The sequence below is a fragment of the Macaca mulatta genome, chromosome 2 (assembly GCF_049350105.2).
Source record: "Macaca mulatta isolate MMU2019108-1 chromosome 2, T2T-MMU8v2.0, whole genome shotgun sequence".
Lineage (NCBI taxonomy): Eukaryota > Metazoa > Chordata > Mammalia > Primates > Cercopithecidae > Macaca > Macaca mulatta.
In genome coordinates, this window is record NC_133407.1 from 126205389 (window position 1) to 126224706 (window position 19318).

General features: G+C 39.0%; 1 protein-coding gene across 13 annotated transcripts in view; it reads right to left on the reverse strand.

The window, feature by feature from the left end:
• The window catches only part of CADPS (calcium dependent secretion activator), a 483498-nt gene that overhangs the window by 227770 nt on the left and 236410 nt on the right, over window positions 1-19318 (reverse strand). The gene's annotated exons all lie outside the window — the stretch shown is intronic.

The window sequence follows — 19318 nt, forward strand, 5'->3', positions numbered from 1 at the left end:
CTCCTTTTATACCTCCTTTTCAGAACCTACGTTCCCTACACGGTACAGCACTTCTGAGACTATAGGTGTTGGCGGATACTACTTCATTTTGCTGGAATGCCCTTCCTACCCTCTCTGTACTTGCAAATGCTGCCTAGCCAAATTCAAGGGCCATTTTCAAGGGCCATCTTCTCCAGGACCATTCTTTGGTTTTCTCAACAAGAAGCAATCTGCAGTTTTCCCCAGAATTGAATCTTTCCTGTTTTATATTCATTAAATTTATATTTATATTTATATTCATTATATTTATTTCCCTGTTAAGTATGCTGCATCCTGAAAACAGGGTCTTTGCTCTTTATGTTTTAATCATTGGCATCTATAGTGTTTTACACCTTGTAGATAATTGAAATTTATCAAATAAACAATTTATTCATTTTATTTATTTGTGTCCTGGGAACTTCGTCAATAATTGTCATCTCATCTTTTTCAAGGCTGTAATAAAATGCTAACGTCTATCAAAATAAAATTCAGAGAAAAGTGAGAGCTTCTGTTAAACGTTTTCTTCCCCTGAAGCTTTCATTGGTATTCCCATTAAGAATTAACACTTTCACTTGACATTTCATTCAGGTAATTGAGAAGACAAAGCCAGCTAAGGAAGAAAATGTTTTCTTTCTTTTGTCTTGAGTGTTCACATTCAACAACATTACTAATTATATCTTTCTCATTCACTTCACTTTGCAAGCTGGCATGGAAAGATTTACTGAGCAGAAAAGAAACCATAGAATGCTCTAGGAAAACCACCCAAAAGGATGAGTGTAAACCAGGGAAATTCACAGACTATAGTGAAATTATTCAGCAAACAGAGATTGAGTATTGTGACTCTCAAAGCACAGATCTTGTACCCCTGGAGATGATTTGAGGTGGCACAAAGATGGGACATCAAATGGCACCGTGAAACAGTTGTTCTCCTCCGTTTCTCCTGATTACCCCAGGAAGAAGTTCTCGGTGTGAAAGAAGAATGTCTTAAATTTGCTAAGCCTTTTTTGTTCTACAAAGAAGGCAATTTTGTTGACGTTTGGAGCTCCTTCTGCAGGGAACAGAATAAATCTAGAATTTACTAACATTGTTTTTACTGAAGTTATTTTTATGGCTACTCTATATTTACAATCAGACAGAACAAGATTCCCTTTAAAATCTAAGTTAAAAAGTGAAAATAGATTTAAAGAAAAATATAAAACAAATAATAGTATCAATGGTGTGCCAGTATGTTGTGAGGGGTAGACTGAAATGACTGAAGTTTTAGAAAAATGTAGCTAGTACTTTACCATGTATATTTAACTGCAGTGAATGTTAGACATGTGTCAGATTTGAAAAAGGGAGGGCGTCTTACAAGTAGATATATGTCATAATTATTTTCAAAGCCATATTTGGAATAGATTTTCCTATGAAACCTCATCATTAATATGTATATATGAGGATTTATTCTTAATGTTAAATTCTTAATTCCTTTGAATCATTTCCATGTTACATTTTACTTTCTAGTTGTGTGTGTGTGTGTATCCTGAGTTAACAGAAGAGCAAACATTAATTGTCATATTCTGATTCTGAGAAATTATGCAAACCTCCACCTAATCCAATTATTCAGTATAATTAAAGCAGTTAGTTTTAAATTATAACTGAGCTCAATTTTAAAGGAAAAAATAAATCTCTCTTTTTAATTTTCTAGTGCCTTAGTTTTATCCAGCTTTGCAAATTGTACTTATGGCCTGTCTATAAAAATAAACATAATGTAAATTATGATTTAAATCCCCATGGGCAAGCTGTTCTGCCTTCTTTGTTAGAAAGCAAATAAGACCTACTTTATGGCCTGTTTACGAAACTGGAAATTTCAAATGTAGGGATTTAAAAGACATCAACTATATTGGTGGTGTAAGTATAGAAATGACTACACAGAGTAATTCTTTCAGGATAATCTGAGACTCTTTAAAACAGACCATTATTTGATATTTTCCTTTTAAATTATATGGCAATACAGAATTTAAACAATGTATATATCCACATTACTTATGCTCACCTCTTAAGCTGTTAAGAATCTATATATTCAGAAGACTCTAACCTGTGAAGCTCTGGTAATTTAGTTTTGATCCTCAAGCTCACTCAAGTCTGCCTTTATTCCCCTCCCTCCCTCGTCTGGATTGTGTCACTACTGATGCTTCTAAAACCAACGGGAAGAAACAGGATTCCCCTTTCCTCAAAAAGCCATTATATTTGAGGTCTCAAATATATTCAACCTCAAACTGTCATGTGAAATTCGAATTGAGGAGCCTCATGGTAAGCAATGTGCTCATAAATCAGTCAATCCATCCCTTGGCCTCACAACATTTTAGCAGGTGAAATGTTCATAGTAATCATACCTAAATATCTAGGTCTTCTCTATTGTGGATAAAGTAGAGTGTTCCTCCTCTGTTCAGATTCATGATTTAGGAAGAAACAAAGTAGGAAGGTGTTCTGCTGTGTGACTTGCTCCCGAAAGCATAACCAGATTGGAAAGAAACACTCTCTGACACGTGCAGAGGAGTAAAACACTATACCAGTTTGTATTACTGCAACAGTGAACACTTCCTTAGCTGCAGTCACTGGCTGGGGGCCTTGACACAGATATGGAAGAATGCAGGTGAGATGAAATTCTTTGTACATGTTAGCCATCATTCAATCATTTTCTTCTGGGCTCAAAAAAAAAATAGCTTATAAAAGTACAAGAGAATTACAGAGATCTTAATATAGAGATAACTGAAATTTCTATATTTAATAAATTTTTTTGTATGTCTGCAAAATCTAGTAATATGCTTTGTATTGATAGTGACTTTTCAGGTGGGGTGACAAATTAGTAACCTGATCTTTTGCAACTGTCTGGTTGCTCAACCTCCAAACCTAGATGCTATCCTTGATTCCTGCCTTGCCCCTACTGCTTCTACTCCCTTACACACCCACCCACACACACAAACACACACACTTGCTCTCTCTCTCTCTCTTTCTCTCTTAATTCAACCATAAGACTTTTTTTTTTTTTGAGATGGAGTCTCGCTCTGTTGCCAGGCTGTAGTGCAGTAGTGCAATCTCGGCTCACTGCAACCTCTGCCTCCCAGGTTCAAGTGATTCCCCTGCCTCAGCCTCCCGAATAGCTGGGACCACAGGCATGTGCCACCATGCGTGGTCAATTTTTATATTTTTAGTAGAGATGGGGTTTCACCATGTTGGTCAGGATGGTCTTGATCTGTTGACCTCGTGATTCACCCCCTTCGGCCTACCAAAGTGCTGGGATTACAGGCATGAGCCACCGCGCCTGGCCCACCATGAGCCTTTTTGTATCATTCTGTAAAACATCTATTTGTCTTCACTGTCAATCTAGCCTAAGCCACCATTGTCTCTTGCTTGGAGGACTGCAACAGGCCCCCTACTTCGCTCCTTATGTCTACTCTCTTAAGAGAAGAACATATGTAACATGGATAAAATTTTCTCTCCTGATGATTTTTTTAAATAAAAGCTTTAGTGAGAGATCATTTACATATCATAAAATTCATGTTTTAAGTGTATAATTCAATGACTGTTTTTGTAAATTTATAGCATTGTGCAACTATTGCTGTACTCCCATTTTAGACTATAACTATCACCCCAAAAAGATCCTTTGTGTCTGTTTGTAGTCAACCACACTCCCACCCACAATCCTAGGCAACCACTAATCTACTTTCTGCCTCCATAGATTTGCATTTTGCTTATAATTGGAATCAGATAATATGTGGTCTTTTGCCTCTGGCTTCTTTTACTCCGCATAATTTTTTGGAGGCTTATCAATGTTGGAGCATGTGTGAGGACTTCAATCCTTTTAATTGCTAAATAGTACACCCATAGATGTAATTTCCGAAGCATGATAGTTAAACATCTGGGAGGCCATCACTCAACTTTGAACTAGAATATTACAAAGCCATTAAGTACCCTGTGTTTCCCTGCAATCCATTTCCCACAAAGTAACCAGCGCCATGGCCATTCTTTGTATAAGACTCTCTGAGGGCTTCCTGTTACAGTTAAAATGAAAATCAAAGTCCCTTCGTGTCCTACAAGGCCTCCACGATGTGGTCCTTGCCTATGTCTCTTATTACTTTACCTCTTGCTCACAGACTCTGGTCCACTTTTATTTTTTTTTCCTGTCCCTTGAACATTACAAGCTTTTTCCCACCTTGGGGACTTTAAACTTGCTCTTTTTCTTCCTTGACTGTTCTTCCACTTGATCTTCAGGTGAGTGGATCTTTGACAATGAAGTGTCAACTCAAATAGCTCCTCTATAAAGAGGTACTTTGAAACCAATCTCAAGGGAGATTTTCCCATCATACCAGTGATTTCCCATCATACCACTCTGTTTAATTTTTTTTCATAGCATTCATTGTTGTCTTAAATTATTTCACTTGTTTACATACTTTTTTTTTGTCTCCACCCAGTAGAATATAGGGTTGCTGAGGGTGGAGACTGTGTCTGTCTTGTTCATTGGTGTACCCCTTGTGTCTAAAGCAGTGTCTAATACATATTTTGATGTAAGCATGTACTGAATAAGGAAACAGGTAACAGGCTAAATCAGAATGCAGAGTGAATCTGGAGAGTTAAAACATATAAACAGTAAACCCACATCAAACCATAGTCTTCAATTTGGTTGAATTGATAATATATTTGAATCTGAATCTGTACCTTCCCCCCACCTCTTTTTTTTTTTTTTTTTTTTGGAAATGGAGTCTCACAGTATCACCCAAGCTGGAGTGCAGGGGTGTGATCTCTGCTCACTGCAACTCCCACTTCTCAGCTTCAAGCCATTCTTGCATTCTTGTGCCTCAGTCTCCTGAGTAGCTGGGATTACAGGTTTGCACCACCACACCGGCTTTTTTTGTGTGTGTGTGTGTGTATTTTTTATAGAGACAGGGTTTCACCATGTTGGGCAGGCTGGTCTTTGAACTCCTGGCTTCAAGCGACCTGCCCACCTTGGCCTCCCAAATTGCTAGGATTATAGTCGTGAGCCACCGTGCATTTTCTTTTTAAAGTAAGTATTCCCATGAAGAAAATATAATCACTTGTCCCTTGATTGGTTTAACTTCATGCAGATAAAGTGTGTACTTGTGATTTCTACTTTAGGCATAAAAAAAATCATGCAAATACCATGTTATAATGCTGGTTTGGAGTTTTGTATGATTTACTCCCACTTTTTAACAAGGTGTTTGATGTAAATTTTAAGAGACTTGTCGTTTCAGTCACTCTGACAATCTAGGCTTAGAATTAAGCCCTATTAACTGATTAGCTGCCTCTCTATTTTGAGTGTCCTGAAGGTCATGCAGGTTTCTCATCTTATTTCCCAAGTGCCTAAATTTTTCATTTCAAATATGGGCCAAACCTTTTTTTTTTTTTAGTTTACTTTAAAAAGGAGTCAATAAAAGCTGAAATGAAGAGACTTCTTTCCTCAAATTATAAATGCATATTTTAAAAACTATATCTGTGTGATACACACACACACGAATATACACACACACTTATTTTTTCTATATGTAACACTTTTTCCTAGAGCCTGGAAAAATTTAGGTGGTAGGTAATGAAGTTGGTAGCTAATCTGAGTTTACTGTAATTAAAACTAATTGTATTAACCTTGGTTTTAATACTTTCTTGGCAGACCCATTGTCACTTAAACTTAACATGTGCAGTATGGATTTGGTGCCCTCATCACTGATGGATATTTAAAAATTAGGAAGAAACTAATAAAAACACTCTATTTACAAAAGGACTTATACTGTTACTAGTTCTTGTGAAAGCCCTGGAAAATTTCCACAATGACTGTGTTTGTTTCATATGCATTCTTTCTCTGAATATTTTAATCCATAGCTTTGTTTTCTCCTGATGCTTCCACCCAACATCCTGCACAAATATAACTAAGACATTAATTGCCCTCACTTCCATGTACAAACACCACAGTGGAATCTGCTTGCTTAGTTACATGAAGTATCACTCTGCTGTTTATATAATAGCTCTAATTGTGCAGCTTTTTATGTATCCAGACAAATGGAGCAAATTGAGATTGCTCAGTGAGACTGGGCAGTGACCTTCATTTGAGCACAATGATTTGCTTGCTGTTTGTATACAAACAGCTGAACCACATCTTAATTCCAGGCTCAAATTTAAAAGCTGCAATGAATTGTCTGAGGCTGCAAGACAGAGACAGTTTCCTAATGGTAGAAGCTGAAGGGATAGAGGTCTCCCTAAAACAAATACAGCAAGTGACCTTCAGCCATTCACTTTCTTCCGGTATACAGGACGATATAGGTTGAGCAGATGTGATGTATTCACTAAAATAAGGTAACCAACTGTCCCAGTTTGGAATGAAAAGTCCTGGGTAAACTATAATGATTTGGTCACCCTATTCACCAACATACAGGAAGTAACTAGCTGTGAACTAATAATATCATTTCCTAGGAATTGATGCAAAAGGAATAATCATATGAGTATACAGGTTTTCATACAAGGTTATCTATCATATGCATATATCTGTGGATGGGTGTGGACATACCCACAGATACAGAAAAACAAACTGGAAAACAATGCCAAAACATATACTGTGATTATTGCTGGATATAGGGGATCATTAGTAATATTTAATTTTTCCTTACACTTTTCCTCAATATTCTGCAACAAGGATTATAACTTTTTGTTCAGAAAAACATAAAATATTATTTAAAAAATGTAGCCAATAATACCGACCACACTACTTTATATAAAATAGTTATCAAACAAATATTCGAAGTGTATGCACAAAATATGCATTTTTCCTCCAGACTTTTTAGCAGTTGTGTCTGTTGCGAGAGTCCTGGGTCCAAGATTCCACTGTAGAGTTGGAGTCAAGCCTGATTTATTTACATGTAATTAAACATTATCCTCATGAAAGACTTCAAGTACCCAACACTGACATTATCTACAGAGAACAGCTCACTCGCTCAGTGGGACTGGGCTCACTGTAGGTTATTTCTCAAAATAGTTTCCCGTTAATAATACCTCCCTACCCAGCAGCGAGCATGACCACAAGCACAGTGCAATCTGACTTATAAACCAAGCAGGAAATGAAATCTAGAAGGGGAAGGGAATGCGTTTTCTTTTTTTGGTTTGGTGTCAATGTCACCCTGATGTCAGCATGTAACATTCTGTAAAAGACACGTTTCTGCTAAAGTGGAAAAAGAACAAATTTGGTACAGCTGTAGAGTAATCATTGTGGGGAATAAATCGGCCAGCTTGAGAATTCACTGCCCCAGTTCACAGCTGTACATCCACTACCCACATGGTTGCGAGAGATGCCAGGTGACTTCAACTCACTCAAGGTCATTCACCGAGACGCTAGCACTACAACTTACAAAGTGGCAAGCAGTGTGTGCAGAGCAGCATTTGGTGGTAATAAACAATTGCAAATCCAGAGAGAAGAGCCAAGTGTTGTCCACTGCTAGAATGCAACCTCCAGAGGGCATAGTACCACCCTTGGAAAAAGAGCAGACAATGGGAATGAAAAGGAGAGAGTTTGGGCTCTACATCCCAATGTATCTTGAACCTGTCCCTCTCACTTGCTTTCCTCTGCCATCATCGACCACTATCCTCTCTTACATGATGACAGCCACAGCCTCCCAACTGGTGTCCCCACTCCCATTGCTGCTCATGCCTCATGCAGTCATTCTCCACATAGCAGCCACACTGATCTGTTAAATACATAAATCCAACCAGGTTACTTTGGGACATAAAACCCAAACCTCCTGCCTTGACCTCCAGATTCTGTGGGATCTGGCCCCGCCAGCCTTGCTGACTTGCTGTCTTCTCCTTTCCCTCTCCCTGTGCTCCACACTCAGGTCTTTTTCTTGCCCTTCACAGGCGCCTTCTTGCCATAGGGTCCTGGGACTTGGCGCTTCTCTCTGCTCACCATGCTCTTTACATAACTGGCTCCCTCTTGTTTAGGTTTAAGGGCAAATGCCACCTCTTGGGGATATTCTCTGACCCCTCTAATTAAAACAGCTTCTCCCCAACTTGGTAAATCTCCACCAAATCACCACCCTACATCTTTGCTTCACAGCAGTGGTGGAGGGGCCCTGAACCCACATTTTGTCTGAATGCTAAATAGGTTGAGGATTAAAAATGAATATTTGGCCAAAGCCAAATATGGATGTCACTGAATAAACTTCTGAGAGTACAAGAATAAACTGAAATTAACACTTTAGTTATTATTACAATGTTATTATTAAAAACTTAATTAGCTTAAATTTAAACTTTTGTTACTTCCCCCTGCTGCCTCTATACAACACATTTAGGACAGACGCCAAATGTATATCTACTTTGACTTGAGCTTGGTGGGAAGTGAAATATTTTGGGGCCAGCTCTTTCAGTATGGCCAATTTTTGACAGTGACATTGACAGTGAGTTGTTAAGCTTTTTCTCCTTCCAGAGAGGAAGGAATTAAGGTAAGCCTTATCTTATTTCATTTAATATGATGAATGCTAGTGCCTCAGACAGGTCTAGAGAGATTAACATTATGATATAACCTCATCTTTACTTTTCTGCTTTGCATCATTATTTAAATTTTTTTGAAGATTTCTTGGCTCAAAAGTGACATAACATTCTTCTTAAAGATATCAAGTTGTATTCTTTTACTATGTATCTTCTTATTCATTTGTTTATACATATAAAATAGTTTTAATGAAAATTTTTTACATGTTAAGATGCTGATATATATTTGTATATATTTTTGGAGCTCCACTAATATAGTTCAACATATAAAGCACATATGAAGATTTTTTACCCGAACGTGCATTTGGAACACTCACCTATTTTAAAAATGAATATTCAGATATTAACACTAAGTCAGAATGATATGCCTTGCTTGTGTTACAGACATTATCACATTGATTGGGTATGATGATTATCTATGTGTTTCCATGATCACTGAGCATGCACAAGCCCAGAAATTTCAGAAATGACTTTGAAGTAACACTTGACTATTTGGTCTCCCAAAGGCAAGTTGAAGACAAAGGTATATAAGAGATTTTAACTGAATAATAAGACCAAAGCCAAACTTGAAGGTATCTCCACCCAATGACTTAAATGTGCCTTGTATATTGTTTGTGCCATTAGATTGTGGGTGCCATAACAGCTACATTTCTGCTTTTGTTCACTGTTGTAGCCCCAGTGCCTCAAAGGCACAGTGTTTATAGCACACGGCAGCCACCCAGATAAGTGAGATGAAGGAAGGGCTGACTGAAAGAACCCAGGAGTCTGGCCAGTAGCATCTTACGCACTTCTCTCTGTGATTTGATTCTCCCCCTGATTTATAAGTGTTTGTGAGATCTGCGTGGGATGCTTGGTTCTGATTACAAATGACAAAAATTGCACACTGAGTTCTTCTAGAGGCTGCCATTTCTAGAGACCAGGCTGTTTTTGAGATTCATTTCATTTGAGGTCTCTTTAAAGCAGGAAGGTAAAAGAGAGAGAAACATTTTCTAGGTTCCAAGACTTGCTACATTTGGCTCAACAGAAAATCACCTAATTCTGCTCTTGGGGTAGAAATAGGTTGAGTGATTTGACACAGCAGGGAGAAAAACAAGGTGACATCACATGGCAGGGCAGAAGTGGGACATCACACCCAGAGCCTCCTGCCTCTAACAGTCCTCAATGATTGATCCCACAACTCTATTGTACTACTGCATGTATAAAGTCATGGGAGACAAGAACCCTCTTTTCATTTCTTCCCTCTCTAGTAAATTTACAGAAGAAGAACATCCAAAACAAAACCCTGCCATTATTAGATTGTATAGCATCTTACTTGCTGAAAGTCAAATTTACAGAGATTTACTTGTGTTGGATCCAGCAATTCCTTGGTGTGTATATTTGTAGGTGTGTATATGTATTTTATTCATTACTTAATAAGTGACAGTGATTTGGTGTCAAGAACTCATACAATGGATTCATTTTACTTTTCGGGCTTTCTCTGTTTTTTTTTTTTTCCCCTCCCCACATATTTTGCAGCCATCTTCTGTTCTTTTAGGTATGGAGCCTCATTTAGATGGAGAGATCTGCACTATAATTATCTTTATGGTCATCAGTACTCTAAAGAGGTTTTCAAGCCCATCACATTGGGCCCCTTCTCAGCTTTTCCATAACCCTTTACCACTTGCTGCTAAGGTTTAGCTCTGAATCAACCAACATTTATTAATCATCTTTACATGTAAGGCATTATAAGAAAACTAGCCTGATATATAGATTTTTTCCCAACTACAAGTAAGGGATCTACATATAAATGAACACATTCCAAAGGAAACTAAAAAAGGCATCTGAGAGATAAAGTGTCTTTAGCTTCTTTAGTTCACACCAACTGACTTTGATGGTCTGTGGTGTTTTCCTTTTTTACCCTGGGTCCACTGACAGCAATAATGATTAAAATAAGAATAACATCTCTTACATCTGTGCCAAGCGCTTTGCATATGTGAAATTTGAAGTGTTATTAAGCAGCCTATGGTGTAGGTATCATCAGTATTATTTTGTAAGCGAAGAAACTGAGGTTCAGAAGGATTTAGTAGCTCACCCACCATAACAATGACAGTGGCACAGGTGAGATTCAAACTAGGGGTTCTATCACCCCAAAGTTTTTGCTTTTATGCCTATGCTGAACCTTTATTTTTCGTATAATTACTGAAATGTTTCCACCCAGACTGCAGCTGTTAAAGACTGCCTGAAATAGCTGCCTCTTTCCAGACCATCTAAACTGGAAGCTACGGGCTGGCATGAGAGCTTTTGAATTCTTACCAAGGAACCCAGGTGACTCTGAAGGACTCCAGAGTTTAAATAGCAGAGCCCTAGAAATTTCCAAAACCCCTGAAAATTGGCATCATGCCAAGATGCTGTATCCTCCCCGAGGGCCCACATCCATCTGCACCCTTATAGTGAGGCGAGTTCCATATCCACAGCACAGGGGCGTTGCTGGAAGATAAATAAGTAATTGACAAACACATAGAAAGTATTACCTTAGCTGCCCTCTAGCCTCTTGAACAATGGCCCTGATCCAGAAAGAAGCCAGAACAACAGGCTTGTGGAGACCCAGGCTGTAGAGGGCTGTGCCTCTGGAGGAGGACTCATGGAGGATGCTGCCTTTTGGATTCCTCTTGCCTTTGAGAACTAGTTCTTTCATCATCAAATCAAAGGCAGTCCACCCTCAGAATATGTCCTCTGGCTCTGGAAAGCATTTTGGCAATGGTACTCACTTCTACTTTGGCAGCCTTGGCCGTTTGATTTCCAGGTGTTTGGAGTCTGGGTGTGTGGAGCTGTAGGATTTGGGGGCAGGCTTCCTAATTTCTCTGAGCTTCTCTTTTTTCCATCTATTTCTTAACAGTATCGTGTGGAATTCAGTGACATTATAGTGAGTTTTTGGCAATTAATACTATTTCCTGAGAGGTTACAATATGCTGGTCATTGAACTCAGCCCTTAACATAGATCAGATTGATTTTCAACAACAACCCCATGGGGCAGTTGTGTTCTTGTCTTTCTTTCAAATTAAGGGAAATGGAGGCTTAATGGGGAGAAGCTACTTGGTCAAGGTTACCCAGCTGGTGAGTGGTGAATCTGTGATTTAAACCCAGGTCTGTCTGACTCTTAGCCATATGGTTCCAGCTAGTTCAGTGCCTGGTACTTAGATTTCAATAAATGATAGGGGCAGTTGTTACTGATAATGATTCCCTTGAGGATGATGATCATTATCATTAGTATCTTTCTGGGATTGTGTAAATGTCTCAAGGGCAGAGATCCTCTTTTTAGACTCACATGTGTTACACCTCACAGTACTGATGTATGTGGGTCGAATTATGCCTGCTGAGTGTGTACACTGATGTGGAACACCTGTGCCGGTGTGTGCGTCAGCACATTCATCTCCATTTAAATACGGGCTAGGTTTTAATCCACAAAACAACTGAATTTATGGAAAGGAAATGCACACTTTTAGATAGTTTTGTTGAATATCCAATGCTAATTAGGTGACTCTGTTTTAGAGATCTAATTTCTTTTAGAAAGGTGGGTTGGCAGAATGGATGAAAAGTACAGGCTTTGGGTTTGTCTTTTGGCTTAGCTATTAGATCTGCAAATTGACTAAATCACTTCACCTCTCTGGATTTCAATATTTCCATTAGTAAAATGGGAATAACAATAGTACCTATCTCATAGGTTATGGCAGGGCCTTAAATAAAATGATGACTGTGAAATACCTAGTATGGCACCTGGTCTGTAGAAGATACTGAATCAACGTTAATGATTACTGTTTTAGACCCAGGCCACCTTGTTTCCCGCTATGTCCCCTTCGCCATCCAAACAAGAATAAAGCCATGATTATAATAGTCAATAGGACTACTATCTGCCCAAGCATTATTTTAAGCATTATGTATATGGTAATTAATTTTCATAAGAATGTGGAAATGGAGGCACAAAGAGTTAAGCAGCCTGCCCACAGTCACACAGCGGAAATATGAACCCAGTGCTCTGGTTCCCAATTTTGTACTCTTGTCCATGACACTATACTGCTTCTGAACACTGATGAATCTAAATCAAGTGTCTGTTGTTTTCTTATTAGTGAGGATTTAGAATTTCTAGACCTCATTCTGTCATTACAGGCAAATAACTCTATGACATTCTTTCCTATGTTCTCCCTGATCACTAAATAACAAATACAGTAGCTTTTCACACTTGGAGAGAAATGTATTAAATTGGATTTCTTCTGAACAGTGATAGAAAAACAGTCCAGTTCTTAGATTACTCCAGATATAAGTGGCAGGTAATCTTCTCAGGCAAGGTATTAGAGAAGCTGAATCAGAAAGGAAATGACCTATAGTCACTTAGTCCCTAAGGGTTTTTAAAAAGAGTACAGCCTTGTTTCATAGCTACACAAGATTAGACTACTCATGAAATCAGAACTTTCATAGATTTTTCACATTTAGATGGAGTGTCAATGTCTGATTGACAAACTCCAGCCACTACTTGATCATCCAATTCTGAAACTCCAACTAATTCCAGAAATTTCATCAACTCAGAGTTAGCTGCAATTCCTGAAAACTCTGTCTTAAGTTCTGTCATTATGGTTCTTCTGTGGGTCAGTTAGTTGGATGAAATAATTATAGAATTGTTGAGGTAGAAGGGACCTTGGATTCCACTTTTCAGGACTTGGAGAAGTTGGAAAGCTTGGTGGCTTACATAAGACAGGTTGGCAAATTTATGATGGAGCCGGGAGCAGAATTAGGAGCTTTCTCTCCAAAACTTGTTCCCTAGCACCTTGATTCCTTCCCACTGTCTATCCTACTGTCTGTTGTCCTACCAGTCTGCCCACCTTCACCCTTCAGCTCACAAACACACACAAACTGGTCTTAAATAAACATTGGGAATTCTGGACGAAGCATTCTGGTCTGAGAGGCAGGACAGTGTCTGAGCATCCCAAACTATGATTATAATTTTACTTCCTCCCATCCTACGTATCTTCTGGGAGCCTAGCAAAATTGAATTTCTGGGTCAGTGTTGACTTTTACCATTTATGATTTAATTAACTTGGAAAGAAATTAAACCTTTTTCCAGAGGGAAAAAACAGAAGAAATGGCATCTAAGCTCCACGTTCTCACTACATAATGTCTCTACATAATATCTCCTGGACTGTGAACTTGAGCATGGAGTGTCAAGACAGGCAAGGAGCTGACTCTCAGGAAGCCTCATTTCCTTTCCCATTCAGTGGCCTTTGAAGTTCTCAAAAGCTACCATGGCTCCTGGAACATAGACCATGCCCAGGCACTCAGATATTTCCAATCAACTCCCCTCCATGGGTGTACAACTTCAAAGGTCACATCTGTGTTATCCCTCAGTCTAACATTAAAGCCTGGCAAATAGTATGTGCTCAATAAATACTAGTTGACCAATATATGGTTCCAAGTTCATTCCAGTCCTTAAAGATATTTCAGGTTTCAAGATGGAAATACAATCATATTTTCCCTGGCTTAAACTCTGGCAATAGCTTCTCCAGGGTCTTGGAATAAAGTTTAAACCCTTTGCATGGCCCCTAGGACCCCTAAGTTGTCTGGCCCTGCCCTGCTCTCTGCACTGTCCCTGTAAACACTCTCCCTCAATGACTGATGTCTAGGCACCCTGTCCCCCTCTCTGGTTCAGGACACTTCAAGCCCCTCCCTACCTCAAAGCCTCGCACTTGCTGTTTCCTTTTCCCTATGCCCCCGCTACTCTCTATCACAGCTGCCTGCTCATTTCTTTCAGAACACAAATTATAATCTGTTGTTACCCTTATATATTCATTTGTTCATTTGTTCATTTGTTTATTGCCTGTGTCCCTTACTGGAATGTTTGATCCACAGGCCAAGGCTTGAGATATGTTATTCATAGCTGTAGCCCCAGCACTGGTTGGACCCAAGGAAAGCATCTTGTGCATGCAGTTGCTGAAGGAATGCAAGTATCTACCCTTTCATATCATCATAGCACATCTAAATATCAAAGAAGCCATTCAGGACAGATATTCTGCCTCCTATTTAAACCATTCCAAGGCCCAGTACACAGAAAACATTTTGGTTAAATTGAAAAAGGAAGCACCATTAAGAACATAATATGTGAGGCAAGCAACTGGAGGGAACAACTTCCTTTTCTGACTTTGTAACTGACTTAATGTGGGAACAATTTAATAGAACTCCATTTCTATGAATAATTTGGGCATGATAAGCCTGGCCCATTCTGCACTCTACCATGAGGATGAATAATATATTTCACAGAAGAAAAATGTTACAGGAAGTTGTTGTGTTTTGTGTTGTTTTTGTTTTTTGTTTGTCTCATCAGATGAGATGTCGTTGAAGAACACTAGGGCCGTGACAAGATTTCCCAGTTAGGGCATTTTATTTTCTCATTTCCTTGGAAAATACCAAGTTTCCAAGTTTGGTTGTGTTTTCTAATCCCTGGTAATAATGAAATTCATATGTCAGAAGCCCATGTCCTGTCAGGAGTAATGAACTTGTTAAATAATCAAATGCCAAGTGGCATCTTTGGTTTCAATTCAGTACAGTATAATTTCAGATACATTAGCACAATACTGGGTTGCTAATTAAACTTCCTTTCTTTTCAGCAAAATTATTTAAGTGTTCCAGTATTTAATCCTTGGGGCATGGTTATTATAGAGGGTAACTTACATTGTACAAAACTACCAATACATATAATTTTGGAATATATTTTCTACTCAGGGAATATGTCAGGTTTCTTTATATCAATTTTCTTTTCAAATTAACATAATTTGCCTACTATCTTCCCAATCTCTACCATTTCTGTATACCAATGCAAGATACTTTCATGATTACTTTTCATCGTACCCAGGTACCACCTGTGCTATTATGTACTTAATATATTTTATTTAAATTGATTCACTTTTTAAGTGTTACTGTATTTCTTTAAAAAGGAAATCTTACGTCATCGCCACAAAAGACAAAACAGCACCACCAGCCATGAATGGAAGGTAAGCGTAATGGGATCTAAACAAGGCTATGAAATCTTAACTGGATGCTGTTGTCTGCAGAAGGCTCTGAGCCTGAGACCTGTGGAGGTGTTAATGACCTACTAGCATCATATTAAAATGTTCTCCTTGATCTCCTTGATCTTATCAGAAGAATTGAAAAATAAATGGAAAAGGAGTGCCTTTCTTTTCACATAATTTCATCTCACGATGCCATGTTCTGGTATTACTTAACATAATCTCTGTTCTTAGTAAAGGTAAGAGTGCCACCCTTTGAAATACATTACCTTAGAGCAAGAACAGCCCTCTGCTCTAGTTCAAAGAAAGTGGGAAAATATATTCCAAATGCTTTGGAATCCCCAAAGCATTTCCCTTCTCCATCTCCATGCCTTCCTGAGGCTGCTGACCTAATGGCAGGATTTGAAGCACTTCTGCCTAAGTATCCCCATCGGTTTCCCATCAGAAGCAAAAACAACCTGTTGCAAATGGAGACAGTATTGTAAAATAAATACATCTCATGAAAACTTGATCATACATTCTCCTGGCTTTCTATGTTAAAAACGCAGGAGAGGAGGACAACAGAATTGAGAGGACACAGTCTGCTTGAAAATAACTCACAGGTATCAAATAGATTGATCAAGTGAAGGATGAATACAGGCCACAATTTAGCTGAGAGTATAAGAGGCTGCCCCGCCTTTACCACACACAAAGTATTAATAGATTTAACTAATGAACACAGTGTTATTATATTATACAACTGATCCAATATGACCATGCTGAGCAGGGTCCTGGCTATAAGTGAAGAGATGGCACTCTTAAAGGAGGTGAAGGATGGGAAATGTCGATTCCATACATGAGGATTCCAAGTAACATACTCTTAGACAAACTGGATTATGTTATGTATGCCTGAATTTTTGGCTATACTTGAGAAAAAAAAGACAACAGCCAAATTCCTTGTAGACATGCGCTATGGTACAATGTCAGGGTTCCAGTTATGGGGTATAGTACTTGGTAGCAGCAACCATGGAATTTGAGTAATAAACAAAACACGCTCGAATGGAGTTTTGGTTTTAGAATATATAAATAAAGCATGGGCAACAGCTGGCTGTAAAAATAGTCAAAGACAAGATTCAGAAGATGAATAGGGCAGGAAAAGGGCTAAGCTTGTCAGAGGATGAAGTGGAGTTATTAGGACAAATTAAAGATAATCCCTGAAAGGAAAATTTCTAGAATAATCAAAATCAAGTAGCAGAGATGACAGCTGGAGATTAGTAATAGGAGAAAGTGTAAGTGGGAGGGGAGAAAGTGGAGAAAAGGAGAAGAAATAAAGCTTCAAAGAAAAGAGATGATGAAGAGGCTTCTGAGTAAGTTAAAACTAGGGAGGCAGGAAGAAAATGGAACTGCACAAACAGGCTGGTTCATCCTAACAGATAAAACTGGAGGCAAGCCAGGTGAAGTGGCCCATGCCTGAATCCCAGTACTTTGGGAGGCTGAGGCGGGAGCAGGTCACTTGAGCCCAACAGTTCGAGACGACCAGCCTGGGCAACATGGTAAAACTCTGTCTCCACAAAAATATACAAAAATTAGCTGGGTGTTGTGGTGTATGCCTGTAGTCCCAGCCACTCAGGAGAGCGAGGTGGGAGGATCACCTGAGTCCAGGTTGGCCAAGGCTGCAGTGAGTTGTGATCGCACCACTGTACTCCAGCCTGGGTGACAGAGTAAGACTCTGTCTCAAAAGACAAAACAAAACAAAACCCAAACCCCAAAACAAAACAAAACAAAACAACTTGGAGGCAGAGGAAAACTACTGGAAGTGAACTGTAACAAAGAAAAATGGTTAAAAAGAGTATTGAGTACAGACTTGTGGATTTAGAAGGAAAATAAGTAAAGGATATAGGAGAGTCTACATGTAAAGGATAGACAGGAAGACACATGAGTGTTGTACATTTCAAGCTTCCGGTATATCCCTTTGGGATACTATAGAAATGGAAAATACAGGGCACTTGTACTCCTCCCTCTCCCAGGGCAGATATTACAAGTTGACCTTGGCACGATTTTCCTCTGAGTATGGATTTGGCCTCGAACGCTTCTCAGTACAGCACTTTAGGTAGCTACCACTGATTGATTTGACTTGACCCTGGTCACGAAACCTGAATCCTTAAGGTATTATAAAACAAACAAATCAACAAACTTATTGACTGAAGAGGAATCAAAAATGTATACTTCTTGCTGGAAAAGCAAAATGTTTCAATGTGAGCTGTTTCTGTTTATAGACATCATAATCCACATGTGTAGTTATGAGTAAGTATGTGTATGAAACATGAATATTTCAAGCAGGTAGGCCCAAGCATTCTGTAATTATTTGTAATCTGAAATTCTGTTTTAACCATTTACAAGCACAGGAAAATCAACTCATCATTTACCCTGGTAACTGAAACTGTTGCGTCTGATCAAATGTTACAAACTGTGTTTTGAATTATAATAGCTCATATGAAGCAACAGTCTGTTAGAATAATCAGAACTTTCTCCTTCCTTCTCAATGTTATAACGCCATATTGGGCCCAGCATCTTAAAAAGTAGGCAGAAATACCAAATAGGTTATTCTTCCCCCATATATCATACATTTTTAAAAAGCACAAATAAATAGTGCAGTATAACATAAGAGCATGGAAAATGATCAGACCATTTGAGGAATAACTAGGATTTCATCAATGGCAGTAAAAAAGAAACCACATTCATTGTCACTTTGAAACTCGATTGTAAAAAAAGGGAGGAAGGGTGGTGTGTGACAAGGTGCACTGGTTTCCATTTCCTCTTGTACACACTCATTAATTTCTCCCAGCTTCTGAGCATCTAAGGCTTTTGCCTATTCATGCAAAGAGCCACTTGAAGGCATACAATGCCCTCAGATTTTCTCTAGTCCAGGAAACATTCAGCGCTTTCTTTGAACTATTTTGTTTGAACATCCTGGTAAGTTATTCATGTTCTGCCAAACAGCTCATAATGCTCTGGGGGAGGAGACGCAGTGAGCTACTGTTCGGGGTTTCTCTTTTGATGACTCTCTTATGAATTAACACCAACACAAAAAGATGCTCATTAGTCTAGATGGGCTTACTGAGATAGAAAAGGAAGGGAGAGAAAAGTAGTGGGTAGGGAGGGAAGGGAGCAATGATCTCTCAAGAATCTTTGAGGTCTGAGAGTCTATTGACCCTAATGAACGAACCCATTATTGCTCCTGTGGACCATTGAAACAGGACCCTAACTGACCTCCTGCACAACTCTGCCCACCCACTCCCAACCCACTGCAGCGAGAGTCACCTTTTCAAAATACATCTCCAATTCATGTTTTCCTTGCCAAGGCCTAACAACTTCCCCATGGTATGGCCCTGCCTGCCTCTCTGGCAGCTTATGGCACCCCTTATTCTCCAAACTCCAGCCCCACTGGCCACCTTTTAATTTCTCCTTGCCCAGGGCCTTTGCTAACCACAAGACCTTTGCACAAGCTGTTTACTCTGCCTAGAATGCTCTCCACCCATCCCCACTCCCATTGCTCAACTTTAATAATATTAGCTCAGATACCTCATATGTCCTAAGGAAGGCCTATTCTGCATCTGTTCTCACAAACTGGTTCAGGTCCCTCCTGCTATCTCCTCTCAAAGCGTCCTTTGTCAGCATTTATAACTATCTGTAATTATATATTTGTGCCATTACTTTTCTGATGGTCCCACGAAACTGTGAGCTATGGAGCGCTACACCAGTGA